This window comes from Rhinoraja longicauda, chromosome 13 (assembly GCF_053455715.1).
Source record: "Rhinoraja longicauda isolate Sanriku21f chromosome 13, sRhiLon1.1, whole genome shotgun sequence".
NCBI lineage: Eukaryota > Metazoa > Chordata > Chondrichthyes > Rajiformes > Arhynchobatidae > Rhinoraja > Rhinoraja longicauda.
Window position 1 is genome coordinate 35337808 of NC_135965.1, and position 24022 is coordinate 35361829.

Genomic DNA, 24022 nt, shown 5'->3' on the forward strand with positions numbered 1-24022 from the left:
GTCTATCCAGTCTTTCCTCATATGAAAGTCCCGCCATCCCAGGGATCAATCTGGTGAACCTTCTCTGTACTCCCTCTAAGGCAAAGAGGATACATCTACCTTACTTCAAACTCTGATTTAAATAATTGTTGTACAATAGAGTCATACCGCAGAACAAAACAGGGCCTTTAGGCAACCAGTTGAAACCTGACCGTCAAGCAACCATTTACACTATTTCTACACTGATTCACCTTGATTCTTCTTGCACTCATCAACCCCTCCCAGATTCGATCACTTGCCCAACACATTAGGGCCCGATTAACCTACAATCCCACATATATTTGGGATGAGGAAACCGGAGCACCTTTAGAATAAACCCACATGTTTACGAGGAGAGCATGCAAACTCCTCGAAAGATCAGGATTAAACTTGAATCACTGGAACTGTGAGGCAACAGCACCACAGATGCACTACGATGTCGTCTCATTGATGTAAAAACTGCCCACATAGAAGCAACTATGAATGTTTTATTTAATCATTCAGTGGAAAAGCATATGACTTCGAAAGGGAATACAAGGTTCCAAGATTCTATCCCTGTTCTTTGCTACTTGATCATTTTGCTTGGGATACGACAATAGATAAGTTTCAAAGGGTCCCGACCTGAAACATCGCCTATCCTTGTCGTCCAGATATGCTGCCAGGCTCACGGAGTTGCTCCAGCACTTTGTGCTCTACGCGAGATTCGAATATCTACAGTTCCTTGTGTCTAAATCTTTAGCACCCCTGGACGAGTAAAATAAAAATCACCTATAATTTTTATACAACGTTACCAACCACTGACCTCCCCACAAAATGCCTACCTTCTCCTTGACCTCTCCTATACACAAACATTAGCAGGAAAGTCTATGTGTGATGACAAGCATTTCTATTGAGATACCTCCTGTAGTTGAGTAATCTGTCAGCATGCATACCTGAAAAATGGGTAGTTACTGGTTAGCAATGGCTGAATAACCGCAAAGTTAAGTAGAGGGAAGAAGGCTGGAAGAGAAAATAACAATAATGCAAATTATTTTAATAATAATAATAATAATACATTTAATTTATATAGCGCTTTTCAGGAAACTATATTTTGACTCAAAATTTTTTTTGTTATGGTACTACATTTATAGCTGGCCATTTTGCCTCAAAGAGTTAAATTAAATACTTTTGCCAATATGTACAACTTTGGTTCGATCTGTTGAAAGCCACTTTTAGAATAACATTAACTGGGTTTTTTTAATCTTATGCATGCAGGTCTGTATCCAGCCAAACACTGGTCTGATCGCAGCGTCGCTCCAGAGTTTCCCTACGCTGGTTGGCTGTCATTAACTCCCCCAGTGCTCCCCCTAACTCCACACACGGCCACAATCCAGAGTTCCTCTGGAGAGCTCTCCTCTACGGCATCTGCCTGTCTGTCTATGACTCTCACAGTTAGAATGGAATGACTTAAGAGTTTCAGCAGTGTTATGTGTCAGCCCACAGAGGTTGTTAGTGGAAAGCTGCTGCTCCTCCCTTTTATACAGACACCTCCACCAGAAAAGAAAGTAAAAGTCCCGAGGCAACAGCAGGGGCAATCTGGAAGTGCTGTCTCTCTTTTTAAACTATAGCCCCTTTCAACAACTGAGAAGGAAGGATAATCACTGAAATTTAAAGGGTACGTGCACTGTGCTTATTTATGATCTGTGAGCTTTCTCTTTTTATGTTTACTTCGGACGAACGCTGGTCACTGCGTTATTAAAATGCAGCGAGAGTAGCCTTGTCGCTTTGCCTGTGTGTTTATTGTGTTGAGAAGAAATCCTTTGTGAAAATCAATGTAAAAGAGGTTTCAGACTGGCATGGTATTTATACTTATATCGCTCTAGGCTTGTTTTGTTTAAGGTAAAGGAGAAAATGAAATTGGAAACTGTACCATTCCAAATGCAGAGTTAAAGAGGAGAGGTAACTTGCTTTCTGATCTCCAAAGATATCATTGAAGAAACTTAATTATACTTTTCTGCGCATACTTGTGCCAATAATTGTATTATGTTGAATCTTTTTTATTTTGCATCGAGGTGTTATTATCACAGTGATGTAGAAACAAGTTTCATGCTGGGTTGTGTGAATGGTTTTGCTCTGATTTTGAAGGCAGGTCGCTGCGAAAGCATGGGTAAATATATGAGTTATTGGCTGATTTTCAGGGATTTCGCATTGCTCTCACCTTATGCACAGATCAGCTAACTAATGCGCGTAGCACTGGTGCGTCTGATGTTGCTGTGTCACTTTGAGAGCTATCACCATTTGCACTACATAGTTACAGCGATTCAGTGGCGAGTGATCACCTTGTGTCCAGTTGCATGTAACAGCGTTGCAAAGTGAGGGGAGCCCACGTGACCTAAGTTCCTGTTCCTCCAAACTCCACGGCATGGTGTATCCACACAGTAATGTGCACCTTTCAGTTCACATATATATATATAAATATATTTTTAGAATAATTGAACATCTAGTTTCAAGACTGTAACTTAATCGAGGAGGTTCAGCTAACGTCGTAAAAAGCAACAGTGTGGCACAGGCAGTTGCAAAGGTTATCTGAAACCTTCACTTAAGGAGAAGTATTACATTTACCTAACTCCCTGGTATTTGATATTTAAAGGGGTACTAGCTTCATTTGAAAGTATTTGGCGGACATTTTCCTATTTGGTAATAAAACTTTGTACAAGTCACATCAATGATCAGCCATGATCACAGTGAATGGTGGTGCTGACTCGAAGGGCCGAATGGCCTACTCCTGCACCTATTGTCTGTTGTCTATTGACACTCGTGACTAAGACTAATTAATTGTATGTAAAAAGCACACATATATCTTTGGTTCTTTCCTCACCATAAGTAAAACAAACACTTTTTTATAGACACAAAGTGGCTGGAGTAACTCAGTGGGTCAGGCAGCATCTTTGGAGAAAAAGGATGGGATCTCTAGGCACTTTGTGTCTATCTTTAGAACAGACCAATATCTGCATTTCTTTTCTAAATATATATTTCTGGCAGTTTCCGTTTAACAATTATGTAGCTTTTATTACTTGTTGAAATGTGCATTTTCTCCATTTCTTACTAAGGCTTATTGAGAAAGTGTTTTTTTCAAAACAATGTGGGATAAATTGCCTCATAAATATGCTACTAAGAGGCATCTGCAGGTTACAACCACCTCAGTGTCTGTTTCTTATCTGTGTCATGTTCCGTGCTGCGACATTGCACGTGTGCCAAGACCTGAACTGTTAATTGTAAAATCCAAGCCTGATCAGGATGCTTCAGTTGTCTTCGGTTTATCTTGGACTTGAGTTGCAATCTGTTTTGCCATATGTGTTGTAGCTGGTGGCGACACATCCTTGAGAATGTGTGGAGATGCTGGTGGGTGTAATGGCGGGTGAAGGACAGGAGAGGAGGGAGTTAGACACAGCATTTGGGAGGAACTGCTAGCTGAGCTCCAAAGGTCGTGGTGATTAGATTCTGTTGAAATGTCTGAGAGGAATTAATTACATAGTGTAGTTTTGAGCCTGTTATGATTAATAACTCCAGGGTGATTCTGCTCATGTTATCGCTCTGGCTTGCTGCAGAGTTGGTACAAAGTGCAGAGCTTCTTTTTCACATTTTGTGCGTACCTATGATTACTGCCTGCCTACTCTTGTTTAATTCAAATACTTGGTAAGGATAATTTGCGTGAAAAGGACTTAAAGACATCGTAAAACTAAATACCTTTTAGGCAAGTTAATCAAGACTTAACAGGACCATACTTGTACCTGGGAACTTCCAACATTTGTGCTGTGTTATAATGTATGTTACAGAAATTCTAGGTCTTGCAATCGGACACTGTCAAACAATCAGTTTTGAATGAAACCTCATGTACAAGATAGCTTCTCCCTCAGGATTACTGATTAGGGTTGCACAAAGGGTTAGCACAAGAATGTAAACAATGATTTGTACAAGGACGTTGAGGAAAGAAGTTCAAAGGACATTAAGCAAGAAAGAGAATTACAGAGAGCTTAGAGAGTAGAAACTGGCCATTCAGCCCAACAGATTTATTCTGGTGCTCATGCTCCACTACTTACTGAAGTTCACCATTCTTTACGAGCGAATACTTCCTTACAATGCAGGTGAAGCTGCACTCACAAGACAAAAGATATTTCTGGATAAGAATGTCCAAAAATCAGGAAATGTCATTTGGCACTGTGTTAGACGACTCTGTGGCTTTATTGAAGTCACCAAATTATGATGCAGCAAAAGTTATTTTTTTGAGTGCGTGAAGATATTACATTACGTGAAGATTATCTAATTTCGTCATAGCTGGGAAAGATAATAGGCCCAATGTCAAAGAAGTGACTTTGCAGCATAAGGCTCAGTTCGGTTCAGTTCTGGGCTTCCTCTGAATCCAATGCACACATGGAGCTGGTGATGAGATTATCGTCTCCCCTAACCTACAGAGCCCATGTGCATGGGTCCAGCACCCTCATAGCAGTGGGCTATCGTCATTTCACAATCATGGTGGGAGCTCCCACTCTTTTGTTTTGGGAATGATTTGAAAATAAAATAGCTTCAGCCCAATATTTGCACAACCTCCAGAAGTTCCATTAAGAGGGAAATTGTTAGGCTGCACGGTAAACAATATAGTTTTATTCATTTGTGGTTGGAATGGATTGGATGCTACTGACAAGGTGGAGACATTTGCTAGTCCATCTATGAATCGCCATGAATTGCTCAGGTAGCTTTGGGTGAGCCATGCGGATGAGCTGTGATGGGAGAGCAGATTTCCTTCCCAAAGAATGTGAAAGAACCACGTGACATTTTAGAAAAATTCAGTTGTTTTGTGGCTATCGATTCTGATTCCAATTTTTTTATTCCAGAATAATTTAATTTAAAGAGAACTTAATAAGTGTAAAGACATTGAGTCCCAAGAACAGGCGATTAGATGCTTGGAGATAGTAATTGCCTGGCCCACTTACAGCACAAGTATTATATGTCAGTAATCAGCCCATTTCAGAGTGTGGTTTCGGATGCTGCAAGCAAGCTTGCACTGTATCATTTGCTGAGGAATTGAAAATGTAATTGGAACATTATTTTATCATCAGAGAACATTGATTTGGCCAGAAGTGCCTGAATTTCTGGTAGAATCAATGTTTACTGATTTGGCCAGACGTTCAGGTACCTCTGCCCATTTCTCAAGTTATGATGGAAGGAAGGTCATTGATGACACAAATGAAGATGGTCGGGCTTGCTTTGAGCAACTCTGCTATCCTGAGGCTGAGATGATAGACCTCCAAAAGCAGCCTGCATTCCAAAGCCCATAACTCTCACGATTTTGGTCCATGTTTGCAAGTTCACCAAGTCCTGATGAAACTAAAACCTAATCTGGTCACCAATGAACAAGTTATTGATGATCAACTCCTGCTTGTGAGAATTTATTGATGATATTTCCATCACTTTGCTCACGATTGAGAGTTGTCCGATCGGGCGAGTTAATTACTAGCTTGGATTTTTTTTCTTCATTTTTGTGAACAGGACATACTTGAGATATGTACATGTTGTCAGACCGATGACAGTGTTGTAGCTCCTGCATGGCTAGTTTTGGAGAGCAGGACTGAGCAGGATAACAGTGTTACAACCAGAGTGTTGTAATGCTCCGTACTATTTACTGCACTGAGGGCTCTCGGCCATTGTTTCAACCAGATGGAATGAATTAGATTGACTGAGAACTGCTCTATGAATTGTTTATACAACACAATCCTCCGAAATTTCCGCCACCTCTAACGGGATCCCACCACCAGCCACATTTTCCCATCTGCACCCCTTTCCGCCTTCCGCAGAGACCGTTCCTTTTGCAACTCCCATGTTAACTTATCCCTTCCCACCCAAATCACCCCCTCCCCAGGTACTTTCAGAAGATGCAACACCTGTCGCGATACCTTCTCCCTCGACTGTCCAGGGACCCCGAGGGTCCTTTCAGGTTAGGCAGAGGTTCACTTGCATCTCCTCCAACCTCATCTACTGTATCCGTTGTTCAAGATGTGGACTCTTATACATCGGCGAAACCAAACGCAGACTGGGCGATCATTTCACGGAACACCTTTGCCAGCCCACGTGAACCAACCTGATCTCCTGGTTGCTGGACACTTTAATTCTCCTTCTCATTCCTACATAGACCTCTCGGTCCTTGGTCTCCTCCATTGTCAGAGTGAGGTGAAACGCAAATTGGTGGAACAGCATCCCATATTTCGATTGGGTAACTTGCAGCCCAGTGGTATGAATATTGATTTCTCTCACTTCAGGTAGCCCCGGCATTCCCTCTCTCTAGCTTCACATTTTCACCCTACAACAGCTGACAACGGCCTGTTTCCTTTATCATCGTCACCTTTTTGTATCTCTTTCATTCATTGATCATTATCTCCCCACATCACCGTCTATAATCTCTCGTTTCCCTTATCTCTAACAAGTCTGAAGAAGGGACTCGACCCGAAACGTCACCCATTCCTTCTCTCCAGAGATGCTGTATGTCCCGCTGAGTTACTCCAGCTTTTTGTGTCTATCTGCCGTATGAAATGGTGGGAATCTCTGGCGGAAGCTATGATGAATCATCCACTCAACGCATCTGACTGAACACAGTTCTAAATATTTCAGCCTTGCCTTTAGCACTCACATACCAGATTCACCTGTGGCACCCAATTTTATTGAAGATGAGTTTGGAACCTTCTCCTCCCATTGACCATGTAATTGTTCATGACCATCCTGAACTGGGTATGCCAGACTTCTGGGCCATGAACCAATCCTGTCCATTGCATGTTTTTTTGCTGATTACTATGCATTTAGTTGCCAGGTTAGCAGTTCATTGTTAGGTACATCTGGTGCTCTCCTGAATACCTTTTTATCCCGCGCCTTGATCCATGGTTAAATCCCTGGCTTGATAGAAATGGTAGTGTGAGAGACATGCCAGGTCACGGAGTTACAGATTGTGGTGATGTGCATTTTTGCTACTGATGAAGATTCATAGCACCTCATGGAAGTCCAGTTCTGACCTGCAGGATCTTTTCAGATTCTATCCCATTTCATATCATTTAAGTGCCAGTCAATAAATGGATGTTGATCTTGGAGTGAAGATGAGTATTTTTCCCCACAAAGTCGGCGTTGTGATCACTTCTACCAACATTGTCATGGGCAGATGCATCCACCCCAGGTAGATTTGTACCCTCACCACCTGAGCAGACACAATCTGGCAGTTCTGCCCTTCAGGATTCTGCCAGCCCAGGTAATCTTGGTGATGAAGATTGAAGGCCCCCATCTAAAAAACATCGAAAGAACCCTTGCTATTTTCAGGGCTTCGTCCAAAGTGTTCTTGAACAAGGAGGAGTTGAGGGAGGAGTTTCCTCAGCTGAGGGAGGAGTTTCTCTTCTCCTGATACCAAGAAACATCATGAGGCACTGAATCAATGTTGAGGACTCCTAGAGTTACTGACCCTCCCCATAAACCACTGGTGGGTTTAATCCGTTGGTGGAAATAAGGTATACCGTGGAATCATAATTATCTATAAGGTATTATGACACTTTATCTATAAGGGATTATGCAATGAGCACAGCTATGTTAGACTACTGCTGAATAGCCTGTGGGTCAGCACTATCAATTTAGTCAGCAGTCACCAGATGTTTAGAAGGAGGACATTGCAAGGTCAGCTGGGCTGGGAGCAAATGCAATGCTTGATTGATATTCGATAGTCCGTCCAGTTTTATTCTTCCTCTGCTTTGACAGAGCGGTTTTAATGCATCTGTGTAGGTTGTCAGCTCATTTCGGAGAGCATTTAAGAGCACACCACATTGGTGGGTTGGAAGTCACATATCGACCAGAGTACGTATTATGTTAGCAGATTTCTGAAGAGTATTAGCGACCCAGATGAGTTTTTATGACCGTCTGAGGACATTTGTGGGCCACATTACTAATGGCTAGTTTTTTAAAATTGAATTCCAGATTTTTAATAAATGTAAATTCCACAATTTCCATGGTGGGAATTGTACCTCGGTTTCTGACCATTCCCTCCGCAACTCCCTGGTTAACTCATCCCTTCCCACCCAAACCACCCCCTCCCCAAGTACCTTCCCCTACAACCACAGAAGATGCAACACCTGTCGCTATACCTCCTCCCTCGATTCTGTCCAGGGATCCCGACAGTCCTTTCAGGTTAGGCAGAGGTTCACTTGCACCTTCTCCAACCTCATCTACTGTATCCATTGTTCAAGATGTGGACTCTTATACATCGGCGAGACCAAACGCAGACTGGGCAATCGTTTCATGGAACACCTTCGCTCAGCCCATGTGAACCAACCTGATCTCCTGGTTGCTGGACACTTTAATTCTCCTTCCCATTACTACACAGACCTTTCTGTCCTCGGTCTCCTCCATTGTCAGAGTGAGGCTAAACGCAAATTGGAGGAACAGCATCTCATATTTTGCTTGGGCAGCTTGCAGCCCAGTGGTATGAATATTGATTTCTCTCACTTCAGGAAGCCCCGGCATTCCCTCTCTCTCTATCCCTCCCCCACCCAAGTCGCACTAGCTTCTCATTTTCACCCTAAAAACAGCTTACAATGGCCTGTTTCCTTTATCATTTTTCCTTTTTAACTTGTCTTTCATTCATTGTTCTTTATCTCTCCACATCACCGTCTATATCTCTCGTTTCCCTTATCCCTAACCAGTCTGAAGAAGGGTCTTGACCCAAAATGTCACCGATTCCTTCTCTCCAGAGATGCTGCCTGTCCCCCTGAGTTACTCCAGCTTTGTGTATCTATCTTTCTGCATTGTTAGCCCATTTCTCTGGAAATCAATCTGGTAATTTAGCAGTGGTGGCAATATTCCACTGATGGAACAATGAAGGCAAAGGTGTTGATTTTTAACGTCTCCATGAATCACAAGAGTGACTTTGAGGAAGGTATGTTGGTGGAAAAAAGAAAATAAAGGATATGATTTGCAGCTGTGGAAATCTCAGAACAATTAAAACTTTGGAATAACTTTTCTTATTTTAAAGATGTGTGGAGATTGCACATTGTCCCTGTGACCCCATTGCTTTCCTCCAGGTGTGCTAGCTTCCTGCCACATCCCCAGGACATGCGGGCTTGCAGGTTCATTGGCCTCTGTAAATTGTCCCAAGTGTGTTGGAAATGGATGTGAAAGTGGAATAACATAGAACTAGTATGAATGTGTGGTCAGATAGATCGATGGTCGGCGTGGGCTTGATGAGCTACGATTTAGATTTAGATTTAGAGATACAGCGCGGAAACAGGCCCTTCGGCCCACCGAGTCTGCGCCGCCCAGCGATCCCCGCACATTAACACTATCCTACACACACTAGGGACAATTTTTACATTTACCCAGTCAATTAACCTACATACCTGTACGTCTTTGGAGTGTGGGAGGAAACCGAAGATCTCGGAGAAAACCCACGCAGGTCACGGAGAGAACGTACAAACTCCGTACAGACGGTGCACGTAGTCGGGATCGAACCTGAGTCTTCAGCACTGCATTCGCTGTAAGGCAGCAACTCTACCGCTGCGCCACCGTGCTGCGCCACCGTGCCGCCCTAAAGGGCCTGTTTCCTGGTTGTATCTTTCAAATAATCAATATCAGTGGGCTGGATTCTGCATCAAAGACCAAAAATGAAATAAAATATCAGCTGTCATGAGTCTTAGTTTGTTAACAGACACAGGCCAATGCAAGGATGCTCGGTTTTACTGTCTTTAATCATTGTATGGACTTTACCAGAGCAGGGTGGATGTGTTAAGTGATGGAAAACTGTAAACTATGATATTATTAAAACCTGTTATTAATTTTTATGAGAACATGATGACATAGATATTTCGAATAAATTGCAAATACAAATTCAACATTTCTGATCGTATTCATTTCAGCATTGCATCTTCTAAACTAGTTGGAGTCAGGGTTAAAGATTACCACTTTGCTAAGTCAAAGTCTTAAATTTCCAAGCATTGTGGTGTGTGACCCCCGTGGATAGAACTGATTGAATCGGCTTTTAAGATACATAAGTAAAATCTGTTTAGTGAGTCTATAATCCACAGGTGAAGTTCTGGAAGACTGGAGGATGGACAATGTTGTACGATTTTGTAAGAAGCAAGTCAAGCCAGAGAACTACAGACCAGTGAGACTGACGTTAGTGGTGGGAAGGTTATTGGAGGCGATTCTTGGGGACAAGATCTACCAACTTTTGGATAGGCACTGATTAGCGATAAGCGCGATTGCTTTGTGCATGGGAAATCATGTCTCACAAATCTGATAGAGCTTTTTGAACAGGTCACTAAGAGGCTTGATGAAGTCTGGGTGGTGGAAATTATCTATATGGACTTTAGTAAGGCCTCTGACAAGATCCCACAAAGAGGTTGGTCTGGAAGGTTAGATCAAATGGGATCCATGGTGAGTTTGTCAAATGTATTCAAAATTGACTCAAAGGAAGGATTCAAAAGGTAGTTGTGGAGGGTTCTTTTCTGATTGGAGGCCGGTGACCAGTGGAATGCTGCAGGGATTGATGTTGGGATGGTTGCAGTTCATTATATACATTAACGATTTGGATGACATTATAATGAACAATTTTGGTAAATTTGCATTTTGATCTGTAAAACTAGGGCAGGCCACAGTAAATGGCAAAGCCCTGGACAACAGAAAGACCTGGGAGTACAGGTGCATGGTTCCATATAAATGGCTATTCAGGTGGTCAGTGTGGTGGAGAAGGCATTGGTACGCTTGCCTCCATTGGGAAAGGTACTGAGTGCAAAAATTGGGACATCATGATGCAGCTGTACAATTCAACCACTTACACATAGAGTATTGTGTGCAGTTCTGGCCACCCCATAAGCTGTTATTAAGTTGAAAAGATCGCAAAATAAATTCACCTGGATATTACCTGGGCTTGTGGGTTTGAGTTGTAGGGAGAGGCTGGATGGGCTGGGTTTTTTTCTTCAGACCATTGGAGGCTGGAGGGTGACCTTATTAAGGTGTAGAAGATTATGAGGGATATGAATAAGGTGACGCTCACAGTCTTTGTCCCAGGATAGAGGATTCAAAAACTAGTGGCAAAGGCTTAAAGTGAAAGAAACAATATTAAAGAGGGACTTTCAAGGGCAACTTGTTCACACAGAGGATAGTCTGTATCTGGGATGAGCTGCCAGAGGAAGCTGTAGAAGCTACAGGGCAGCATGGTGGTGCAGCGGTAGAGTTGCTGCCTTGCAGTGCCGGAGATCCAGGTTCGATCCCGACTACGGGTGCTGTCTGTACGGAGTTTGTACATTCTCCCTGTGACCACGTGGGTTTTCTCCGAGATCCTCGGTTTCCTCCCACACTCCAAAGACGTACAGGTTTGTAGGTTAATTCACTTGGTGTGAGTGTAAATTGTCCCTAGTGTGTGTGGGATAGTGTTAGTGTGCAGGGATTGTTAGTTGGTGCTGGCTTGGTGGGCCGAAGGGCCTGTTTCTGCGCTGTATTTCTAACTAAACGTGGATGCAACGTCCCACACTAGGGACAATTATCACTTTTATAAGAAATCTGGAAAGATAAATGGATAGAGGGATTAGGGTCAAATGCAGACAAATGGGACTAGCTTAATATGTTAACTTGGTCGGCATGGACAAGGTGGGCAGAAGGGTCTATTTCCATGCTGTACAGCTCTATGATTCTGATTACCTGGTAATTTTCTGTATCATCAGATGGACAGTAGATGACTTGTGCAATGGAGCAAGACTGGCCTCAAATATTCTATTTCAAACTATCCAAGGAAAAATAAGGAATAGATCTTAAACTGGCCACTGGATATGGAAGGAGTGCTGTCAGGATAGAGGATGCCTAACAACAAACTAAATGCCCCCATTTGAGTCATGACCATAGTTGAACCGAAGTATTTAACTGCTAATAGGTGTTGTTGAACTATTACAATGTAGTTATGTACTGTGGCCTAGGGGGAAAATAATCACATGAAGCACACTTGATTAATGGAAAATGTACTTTAACTAGTTTGAGCATTTGTTGAGAAATAATTATGTAAATTAGGAAAGGAAATTCTCTGTTAAGTAGGTCTTTGTCAGTAAAGTTTGGCCTTTGAATTAATATTCAAACATAACAACGCAACCTATATTTAAACTTGTGGAAACAAACCTTCCTCCTCATTTTAAGATTTACTTGCTGCAGGAATTTCCTGTCCTTAAATTGCGTCGTCATCTAATCAAGAATGAAGAAGAGTGACGATACTTATTCCCGAGTTGTGTTCATTTTCATGCCCCATTAGCATCGCCCATCTGAACAACAGAACCTTTCAACTTTGTACAATCTTACTATAATCTGAGACAATGGTCTATCTATTGAGCACTGTCAAAATATACATCAGAATTGACATAAATGAATAGTTTTGATTTTAAAGGGAGCTATAAAAATGGTACATATTGATGTAAAAAAACGTTATTACCACAGGAACTTTGAATCTCATTTTTCATTAAAAAATAACAGTCTAATTTAGCTGTCAACATCCATTTCCAGCAGTGGCCAAGAATGAAAACGGAATGAAACCCATGAATGGTGAAGTAGACTAACCTCAGCCATGATCATATTGAATGGCGGTGCTGGCTCAAAGGGCCGAATGGCCTACTCCTGCACCTATTGTCTATTGTCTCACTAACTTCATTGATCATTATTTGCATCTGTGGTATATTTTACAGAATACAGAATAGCTTTTATTGTCATTCGTTTTACCGAACGAAATTAATTTATTTGTAATCTTAATTAAAAATCTCCTGCATAAAAATTAATTAACTGGGATGCAATTCATTTGCCATTATTTTCTAAATGTAAAGCCATAGCTTTCCCCTCCAGTTATATCCATTGGTTGCAGTTCCACTGAACTGTGAATATCTCGAGTGTACCAGTTGTATCCCGTTCTTGCCCAATAGACACATTGCTAGGAGTAGGTGATGTTTCGGTTCGAGACCCTTCTTCAGACTGAAGAAGGGCCTCGACCCGAAACGTCACCTATTTCTTTTCGCCAGAGATGCTGCATGAGCCGCTGAGTTACTCCCGCTTTTTGTGTCTTATCTTCAGTTTAAACCAACATCTGCAGTTCCATCCTACACATCCAGACACATTACTATACCTTCCAACAGAATTCGTAAGTAATGAGACTTAACTGATTGACGCTGTAGTAAGCCTGAGATGTGATAACGTGTTGTTTTGATGACAGCCACAGATTCCCCATGGATCAGCAATAAGACATAAGTATTTGTAAGGTTTTGTTTGCCTCAGTTGTAAACAAAGAATTATGCATAGGCACTTGAGAATCTTGGCACTGGTTTCCCAATGGGAATGTATGATTAAGAAGCACATGATTGCTCAGTGCTTTGCTATATTTGTTGATATAGTCTATCATATTTATAATTAAATCCCATGAAGATTAAAATTTATTGACAGAAAGAGGCCACTTGGCCCGTCATGTTTATGTTGGGGAAAAAAAAGCTATTTAGGCTAATGCCACTCGATAGCCTTGGTTTGCAGGCGAAAGAACTTCAAATACACTTCCAGGTACATTTTCATAAGGTCATAAGGAATAGGAGGAGAATTAGGCCATTCGGCCCATCAAGTCTACTCTGCCATTCAATCATGGCTGATCTATCTCTCCCTCCGAACCCCATTCTCCTACCTTCTCCCCATAACCTCTGACACCTATACTAATCAAGAAATTTTAAAGAAAACTTGGAGCTTTTTAACTCCTGGAGACTGAGATAATGAGCTTCAGACCCCAGTCATTCACTGATACTAAAAATAGCCCCAAAAGATGAAATATAGACTGCAGGAATATATACTCCACCTGGTCAATTGGTCAGAAAAGTGGGAATTTCATCCACTGGTCTTGGATATAATTCATTTGGAGTGATTCAACAAGACAAAATAATAGATATGCAATTCACCTGCGTACCTAGATCATATCCAGTCCTACACTTCCTTATTCTTCATTTATATATCCATGCAAAGAGTGACTTTCTTAGTTTTGCCTCCCAATAATTTTTAATGCTCCCTTTTACCTTCTTAATTTATTTTATTAACTTACTTCTACACATTAACTTACTTCTACAAACTTCCATACAATTGAGTTTCTGGTATCTGTTCTAGGTTTCCTATTTCTGTCCTTGACATTCAGGATGGTTATTTATGAGTTTCTCTTTATTTTTCACGATAACATATTTGATCATAATCCTCACTGTCTTCTCCTTCAAATCTTTCCTCTTTTCTGTCACTGTATTTATAAGTAGTTACTTTCAAGTTACCTTTGCTATTATATATCTACAGCATATTTGTTTTATGCATATATAACCAAAAACTATTCCTAATATTTCTAGTTCCTCATTGACGCTATCGTTATGCCAATCTTAACTGAATTATTATGATTGCCCCTACAATAATAAATAACCCCAAATGAAATATGAAATAATGAATGTAGAAAACTTTCTATGTATTTCTTTAATGCAAAACATGTTTTATCTTGATGCCTCCCAATTGAGTTGCAGCACAATGGCATGGTAGTAGAGCTGCTGCCTTACAGTACCAGAGATCTTGGTTCGATCCTGATTATGGGTGTGTCCATATGGAGTTTGTCGGTTCTCCCCGTGATCACATGATTTTTTTCCGTGTGCTCTGGTTTCCTCCCATACTCCAAAGACATAAAGGTTTGTAGGTTAATCGGCTTTGGAAAAAATTGTATATTGTCCAAAGTGTGTAGGATCGTGCTAGTGTATGGGTGATCGCTGGTTAGAGTGGACTCATTGGTCTGAAAGGCCTGTTTCCACGCTGCATCTCTAAGGTCTAAAGTCTAATTAATGACTCTACATTGTAACAGCATTATAAAACCACTAGACCAAGTGGTCCCGTTGGGCCCAAACCTCTCCTGCCTTGGTGCAGCACCCTCTCCTCCCCCCTCCCTCCTCCCCCTCCCTCCCCCCCTCCCCCTTCCCCCCTCCCCCCTTCCCTCCTCCCCTTCCCTCCCCCCTCCTCCCTCCCCCCCTCCTCCCTCCCCCCTCCTCCCTCCCCCCTCCTCCCCCTCTCCCCTCCCCTCTCCCCCCTCTCCCACCTCCCCCTCCCTCCTCTTCCCTCCCCCCTCCCCCTCCATCTCCCCTCCCCCTCCCATCCTTCCCCCTCCTCTCTTCCCCTCCCCCCCATTCCATCCCCCTCATCCTCCCTCCTCCTCCCTCCACCCCTCCCCCTCCCTAGGAGATAGATTTAAACTTTAAAATGTGAATAACTTTAAAAATATAACACTGATTTCAATGAAACTTCTTCCATTAGCACCAAAGGGATGATGGTGAGTAAGGTGGGCTTACAATTTTCGCACTATCGTGTACGGTTTTGGCTGTAGTTCAGGAACAAACAAACAAACAAACCAGAGTATTAGTATATAGATGTAACCCTTGCATTCTCTCTCTCTCCGTCCCTCCCCCACAGTCGTTCTGCTAGTTTCACTGTTCGTGTCCCTCCATATCACCTATTTCACAGCCAACAATGGACCTTTGTGGGTTCCACCTTTCCTTGGTCATCGGTGCTGGCTCTGATTTGTTCTGTACCTTTTCATACTTCTAGTTTCCCTCTCCCCTGACTCAGTCTGAAGAAGATGTCTCAATTAAGACATCCTTGCTTTTCCTTCCCCTTCTAACGTTCATTGAAAATGAGTCAAGTAATGCATGATAAAATGGCACATGGAGATTCAATTTCTGGGTAAAAATCCATCAATTTAAACCTTGGGTGAACAGCTACCTTAAACTACTGAGCGATAGCCATGAATTGTATACTATTAGCAAGTCAATTACATTTCAAAAGCATGCTTGTCGTCGAAAGTAATTTGACTTCTTCCTTTTTTTTAGTTCATGCTGTCTCTGGTGATTAAAATCCAGTATAATGTTAAATGGCTTAACGAAACACAAGTCTATTTGCCTCGGTAATTTAGAGCATTGCCATAACAACTATAATGGATCTCAGTGAGGTACTTTTCTAACTTAATATGTGCTTCCAAATATATTTAAATTGAAACGACTCTTACTAAGTGATTTTTGGAGGTCTTCAGATTAAATGCAGCATGACCTATTTCACGGGATACTGACTTAACTCCTATTAATAGGATAGACTATCAAATATTAACACTAGGCATGATTCATCATTCACGTGTTTATTTCTACTACGTATGCAATGGTAATACCTTGTATAAACAAAGAACTTCAGATGCTAATTTATACCAAAGTTAGACAAAAGGTGCTGGAGTAACTTAGTGTGTCAGGCAGCATCTCTGGAGGAAAAGGATGGGAGATTTTTCGGGTCTGGACTCTTCCTGTACATTACTTAGTTATAGCAGACAATCGTTAATAACGGTAGCTGTCAATAGCCCCCTCCCTCCCACCCCTCTCTGTGGTCCATTATAATGAGGGTTTACTATACTTAAATATGGTGGATAAACAAGTACTTGGTTGCATACTTAGGCAAACATTAATAAGTTATGCAAAACTTTATTAGTGCACGTGAAGCATTGTCCAATGGGCGGGAGGAGGCTTGGGGACAGACAGCAAAGGGAGGAAGAGGAAATAGGTTGTGGAAAGGCTAAGAATAAGGGGATTGAGTGAAAGTAATGGGAGTTCAGAGAAGACGACTGGATATGATTGCAGAGCAGTGACAGCAGGTAGGAGGTATTTGTTGTCATGTGCCGAAGGATAAAAGAAAGCCGTGGATCATTTGACTCAGAGAGATCTTGATTTGGATCAACTGTTTGGAGACAGGGTGGCGCAGCAGTAGACTTGCTGCCTTCCAGCGCCAAAGACCCAGGTTCGATCCTGACCAGGGGTACTTGTCCGTAGGGAGTTGGTGTGTTCTCCCCATGACCACGTGGGTTTTCTTCGGGTGCTCCGGTTTCCTCCCACAATCCAAAGACATACAGGTTTGTAGGTTAATTGGCTTGATAAAATTGTAAATGGCTCCTCGTGTGTGTGTGGCTGTGTGTGTAGGATAGAGTTAGTGTGAGGGGATCGCTGGACAGCACAGACCCGGTGGGCCGAAGGGCCTGTTTCCACACTATATCTAAACTACATTAAACTAAACAAGTGACTTTTTAGTTGTAACAATGGATAAATACATCATCTGCTGTTGTATTAGCACAAAAATAACAGGAAAGTCTTAAGTTCAGTCAGTGAACTTAACTAGCGTCAACATGTAAGATATGCAACGATTGACTACCAGGGCAGAACGTCAGCCAGGCATTGAGCTGGGGTGAGAAATCGGTGATAAGCCTCATCGTCCAATTTCCTCACAGTTTCTATATCAGGCTATTCAATTTTTCTGTATGCAGAGATAAAAAGGATTCAGCTTAACAATGAGATCCACTTGCACGTCAACAGTCATATTCCAGACACACACAGGAATGGACATGTGCCAGCTCCTCTGGGCACAGTATTCCATTATGATCCCTTGCTCTATTAGATGAGCCAAGAAACTGACATTGAAAACACCTTGGGTAACAGTACATGGTCACATCCCAAAATGTCACCCATTCCTTCTCTCCAGAGATGCCGCCTGTCCCGCTGAGTTACTCCAGCATTTTGTGTCTATCTTCAGTTTAAACCAGCATCTGCAGTTCTTTCCTACACATTATGTGTTGTTTTGTTGTATTTAGACAACTAGTTACTGCATTTCCTGCAGTAGCACAAGGTCACATTGGAACTTGAATACATTCTATTGGAGTTAATTACCATGTTACTAGCCAGAGCAAGATTTTACACCAAGATTGGCTTCTTTAATATATATATCTTTTTTTAATTACTTTTGTTTCCTGTAATTTTGTTATGAGCCTTTTCATTATTCAATACAAAAGCTCCGATTAAGTCACATAGATCCTGTTGTTGAAATAGTTTGAATGTCAAGAGTCAAGAGTGTTTTATTATCATGTATCCCGAACCGGAACAATTACATTCTTACGCAGCAGCACAATAGGTATGTAAACCTAGTACTCTGTAAACCTATAATAAACAACAAAAATAGTTCAGTATATATCTTTTAAAAAAACAGACAAATAAATAAATAATAATAGTGCAAGATCAAACACAATGCCCCCAAGTCTATATAGTTTGGAGCCTATGGGGAGGTTGCAGGAGGTAGCCTGACGATTGTGGGGAAGAACTGCTCCTGAACCTGGACATTGCAGTTGGACATTCCAGATGACAAGAGTGAAATGAGACTGTGGCCAGGGTGGTGTGGGTCTCTGATGACGCTGGCTGCTTTTTTTGGGGCAGTGACTGTTGTAAATCCCTTCCGTGATGGGAAGGTCAATACCTGTGATGAGCTTGGCTTTTGTGTTTGGCTGAACTGGAAGTTTTTCTTCCTAAAAGGTTGCTGAAGGGGCACAGTCCTTATTATTGTGGAAGGATCCCTGCAGAGCAGCTCGACTCTCCAACTCAATATGGAATAAGGTACAAGCTACAATTCTTTGGCTCATTTCAGTGCAAGCCACAACATTGGACTTCAGTGTTTGACAAAGACAGGGGAGGTTTGTGTAAAAATGGACTGTATGGACTCCAACATCTGTTGGAGAACTAAAATCCCATAAGTTGACTAAGGTGAGTTAACATTCAAAATACAAATGAGTAATGCAAGTGCTACTTGCTGTGATCGGAGCCACCAGTTATTGGGAATAAAGTGTTTTCATCAAGACTTCCAGCAAACTGCGCTGGGTGGAAGCTCTTGCCTTATGAGTTCCCTTTGAGTATGTGCTGAGTGGTATCAGTGTTGGTTTATTATAGTCAAATGTTTGTGTAACGCTGTGTCCTAGAAATTCACTTGTGACACTTTCATCTGTACTAAGATACAACTGTTTAGGTTGTCTTGCAGTGATCCAGAATGCACATCTGAAACTGATCTTAGACCCACATAATATGCACATTGGAACTAAACACTTTGCTTGATGCCCTTTCAAAGTTCTGTGCTTCATTGACCAATTTTCTCAGGCATAGAGTAGCTGAACCACTGGTCTTTAGGCATTATCATTGAAAGAATATATAATATTTTTTCCTTACCAGTTTAGAAGAATGAGGAGGACCTAATTGAAACATGCAGAATAGTGAATGGCTTGGATAGGGTGGATGTGGAGAGGATGTTTGCACTAGTGGGAGAGTCTAGGACTAGAAGTCATAGCCTCGGAATTAAATGGCGTTCTTTTAGGAAGGAGATAAGGAGAGATTTATTTAGTCAGAGGTTGGTGAATCTGTAGAATTCTTTGCCACAGAAGGCTGTGGAGGCCAAGACAGTGAATATTTTTAAGGCAGAAATAAATAGATTCTTAATTAGTACAGGTGTCAGAGGTTATGGGGAGAAGATAAGAGAATGGGATTAGGAGGGAGAGATGAATCAGCCAAGATTAAATGGCAGAGTAGACTTTGAGCCAAATGGCCTAATTCTACTATCCCTAATGACTTTATGACCAGAACGGTGAGCCAGAAGAGATAAAAATGTTTATCTCATTACATGTAATTCCATTCCCAATCCTTACATCACATTTGTATCAACACTATCATGCCATTAATCTACAAAACGAAATCTATTAATGTCAAGGACAATTCGATGTGCTCTAAATTTGGTTCATAATTTCTCATAGCCGATCATAAAAATATCTAATAATTATAACATTCTATTTTGATTCACTGAACATTTACATGCACATACTATTGGAACGCGTTTTGTGGATTTATTCTGCATTTATATTGAAAAAGCAATGTAACTTTGGTATCTATATTATTTAGATATTTTGCAATCCTTCCCTCCTGAAAATAAAAATAATGTTTTTGGTTGAAGTGCTAAATCAGGAGGAGGATGAAATGGAGCTGCAGACTAGAAAGTATTAAAAAAGCGTGAGTTCCCATAGGAGGCCAAGAGTATGGATCTCATGATGTTAATCTGCAGATTGACATCATAAGTTCCATATTCAACCTTGTGGCATGTGGTGATAGATGGTGTTGAGTATGGATCTCATGATGTGGTGAGAATGGTTCTTTGAATGTCATGGAGGTGCATGCAATGATATTGCTAATGCTACTGAGGTATAACAGCGACTGAGCTGCTAGTCCTACTATTATGGTTATACTTTATTGCTTCAGCCTTCTGTCATTGCATTTATAACAACGGCATTTATATTGCTTTCATTTTATCATGTGAAAATAAAGAGGGAGATGACTAAGGTCTATATCAAAGATGTGTTAAAAGTATTTTGATGTGGTATATGTTATTTTATCCTATAATTAAAATTGAAAAATGCTTGGCATAATTGACAAAGAAAATGCCACCCTTTTAAAACCAGCGTTCAAATGAGCAAGTAAAATGGAGGTGAATCACAGCTGAAAAAATGTAGGCTTGTTTCTAGTCAACGCCTTTTGGCAACCTTAGCTTTGTATTATTTATTTTGGAATATGCCCTATCAACACTTCTTTTGTTACAATTTCAAAAAGTGATTTCTTTGTTTCCTTGTTTGAAAATGGTTCACTGAAAGCCGAATAGAAAATTTGAAGTTTTAACACATTATTTTGTAAGATTGATCACAACAATGTCAGTTTTAGATCAGGTTTTGTAGAATAATTTGTAGCTAAACTTTCAGATTTATAATAAAAAAACAAAAATATTTGACACATTCAGCAGGTCACTCAGCACTAGTGAAGAGTTAGAAATAGAGTTTATATTCTAGCTTTATGATCTTTAATAAGATTGTTGAAATGCCGCATAAGAACTCTGTTCTTATCATCACAGATGCCACATGACTTGTTGAACAAATTTTGTTTTTACGCCACCACCTGTAATATTTTAACTATCAAAACATATATTTTCCTTGCATACCAAGCAATACTACTAATACTTCACTCAGAGGGTAGTGGGTATATGGAACGAGCAGTCAAAGGAGGCAGTTGTGGCAGATAATATAACAGTATTTCAAAAACACCTGGACAAGTGCATGAATAGGAAAAGTTAAGAAGGATCTGAGACAAACACGAACAAATGGAACTAGCTTAGATGGGTCATTTTAGTTAGCATGAACATGTTGGACCAAAGGCCTGTTTCTGTGCTGTGAGACTCCATGACTACTTTTTTTTCAGGGATATGGTGCAAATATTCTCAATTATCTGTTTTCTAGTTATCATTGCTGCATAAGACATTGAAAGCAGAACTAGACAAGAGACACATCCAGTCAGTGCTACAGGTTACTGAGAAGTATCTAGGTTTATTTTTTAAATTGTCTCTGAAAGTCTCAATGTAATTAGTTCACTGTCAAAGCCCAGTTTGAAATGATACACTTGTAATGATAGATTTATTTATCAATTACGAACATTGTTAGCCCTATTGAGCAGCTTCAATTGGATGTCACGTTGCATATTAAGTAAGATAGCAGTAACTAATAGGCACAGATTATAAATATCTCCAAATTTGGATTAGACTGCAGGTTGCTTATGCATATTTGGACTATAGGTATGATTAAATATAATTATTCGTCTGGACAAATCTTTTGTTTGTTTGTTTGTTTTTATGTCTTGTTTGCTCTGTAAAGCATCTTTGAGTTTCCTGAAAAGCGCTATATAAATTAAATGTATTATTATTATTATTATTATTATTATTATTATTACTTATCTTGGCAGCAACCGTGTGAAATCCTGAAATCACATTCCACCATTCCATAGAATTATCTCTGTACAATGTTGTTCCTCTCTCCCCATGCCTCTTGAACATTATTCAGCTACTTGCCCTCTGTAGACCTCTGGGCAAGCAAAGTCCACAGCTGGACCACGACCTAAGTAAATAAATTATTTTCATGTCAATCCTAACTCTCTATTCCTGTTAACCTGACAGTTTAACCTCTCATTTTTGATACCCTAATCAGAGAAAACATATTCTCCCCATATTCTCCCCATATAGGGCGGCACGGTAGCGCAGCGGTAGAGTTGCTGCTTTACAGCGAATGCAGCGCCGGAGACTCAGGTTCGATCCTGACTACGGGTGCTGCACTGTAAGGAGTTTGTACGTTCTCCCCGTGACCTGCGTGGGTTTACTCCGAGATCTTCGGTTTCCTCCCACACTCCAAAGACGTACAGGTATGTAGGTTAATTGGCTGGGTAAAATGTAAAAAATTGTCCCTAGTGGGTGTAGGGTAGTGTTAATGTACGGGGATCACTGGGCGGCACGGACTTGGAGGGCCGAAAAGGCCTGTTTCCGGCTGTATATATATGATATGATATGATATTCAGCCTATTAGTAGTGGTTTTGTGTTCATCACATTCCCATCCTGTCCAAAGCCAGATCTATAACATTTCAATCGACTAAAAGTGCTGGAGTAATTCAGCAGGTCAGGCAGCATCTCTGGAGAAAAATGATGAGTGGCATTTTGTGTCGGAACGCTTCTTCAGACTGTAAGTAGAGGGAGGGGAACTGGAGGTGGGAAAAAGCCAGAACAAATCAGGGCCGGCAACAGATGACCAAGGAAGGGTGGAGTCCATAAAGGCCCATTGTTGGCTGAGGAAGAGGTACCAAGAAAAGGAGGAGCCCATAAAGACCCAACATAACATTTCAATGTTATGAAAAGTGTTATAAAAATAACACTTCAATGTTGTTCTGGTATGAGAATCGGCAGTGGTTAATCAGGCATCATAATAGGAAGAACTGTCAATACGATCAGGGCAGCTGCACCACCTATTGCCACTGAACAAAAGGTCTCCCATTGAACAAGGAGATATTTGATACATTGGCAAGGATTGGTAAGGATCTGTCTTCAGTGGGAGAGTTAATGATGGCAGATTGGGTACGGCTGGGCCTTTTAACTTACCTTCAAAGCATGCGATCACAAAGCGTATAACCCTGGTCTTGTAGCCAACTCCCACACTGATGTATAAGCATGCTTTCCACGTTAGCAGTCAAATGTAGATTGCAAAATGATTAATGTTAGTGTTGCACTCCGAGCAGATTCTGTGCAAGGACACTAGGCATTCTGAGCTCCACACAATATCTCACAATGAGCAGAATTTGGCACCCATTCTCCCGTCTGCAGTCACTGTGCCTCTGACACTCTACTGTTCCAGCAGCATTTAGGTAAAATACACCAAAGACTATTGAGCAACAAGGGCTTTCTGGCTTGAGACATAACCAAGGAACATGTGTGCAGTATGTATGCAATGAAAGATTCTCATAAAATACAACATTGGTGTGCAGGAAAATTAATTCTGCTGTTTCAACCATTCTCGAAAAACGTTGCTCAGCAGACCAGGTTTAATGGTTGTAGTAAAAAACAAACTGCTGGAGGAATTCAAGTTTGTTTTCACACAAAATTCCAGCATCCACGGTCCCTTCTGCATTAATGGTTGTGATGATAGCTTTCTGGCCACCGTGACAAGGTCAACAGTCCCTACCAATTATGCTGGGCATGCATCGGGAGCAAAAACAAAAGGGTAACTAAGGAGAAGGCAGGACAACGACAGAGTAAAGGACAACATTTATGTCTGTAGACAGAGGATCTAGATGAGACACTAAATGAGTACTTTGCATCTATATTCACCAAGGAGCAGGACATGAAGAATAGTGAGGAACAGTGAAAAGCTTTTGTTGCGCGCTAACCAGTCAGTGGAAGGACAATACGTGATTACAATCGAGCCATCCACTGTGTATAGATACGTGATATGTATTCCGGAAGGAACTGCGGATCCTGGTTTACACCAAAGATAGGCACAAAACGCTGGAGTAACTCAGCGGGACAGGCAGCATCTGGTGGATACCATTCTTTCTATCCAGAGATGCTCCTGTCCTGCTGAGTTCCTCCAGCATTTTGTATCTATCAGGATCTGTATTCCTTCAGGGCTTGGCTCCTGGTATTCACCTCCAAGGCTATCTGTTATCACTTCCTTCATTCCGGGTGTCAGGAGGGTCTCCTGGAATCGAAAAGGAAAAGATCATCTAT

The 24022-nt window shown here is 41.3% G+C and overlaps 1 protein-coding gene across 2 annotated transcripts in view; it reads left to right on the top strand.

Moving 5' to 3' along the window:
• The first annotated feature begins 1480 nt into the window (after positions 1-1480).
• Positions 1481-24022, top strand: part of ppp2r3a (protein phosphatase 2, regulatory subunit B'', alpha) — a 265190-nt gene continuing 242648 nt past the window's right edge. For both annotated transcript variants that reach the window (XM_078410763.1, XM_078410768.1), the window contains exon 1: positions 1481-1672. The gene's annotated coding sequence lies outside the window, so the exon portion shown is untranslated. The remainder of the gene's footprint in view (positions 1673-24022) is intronic.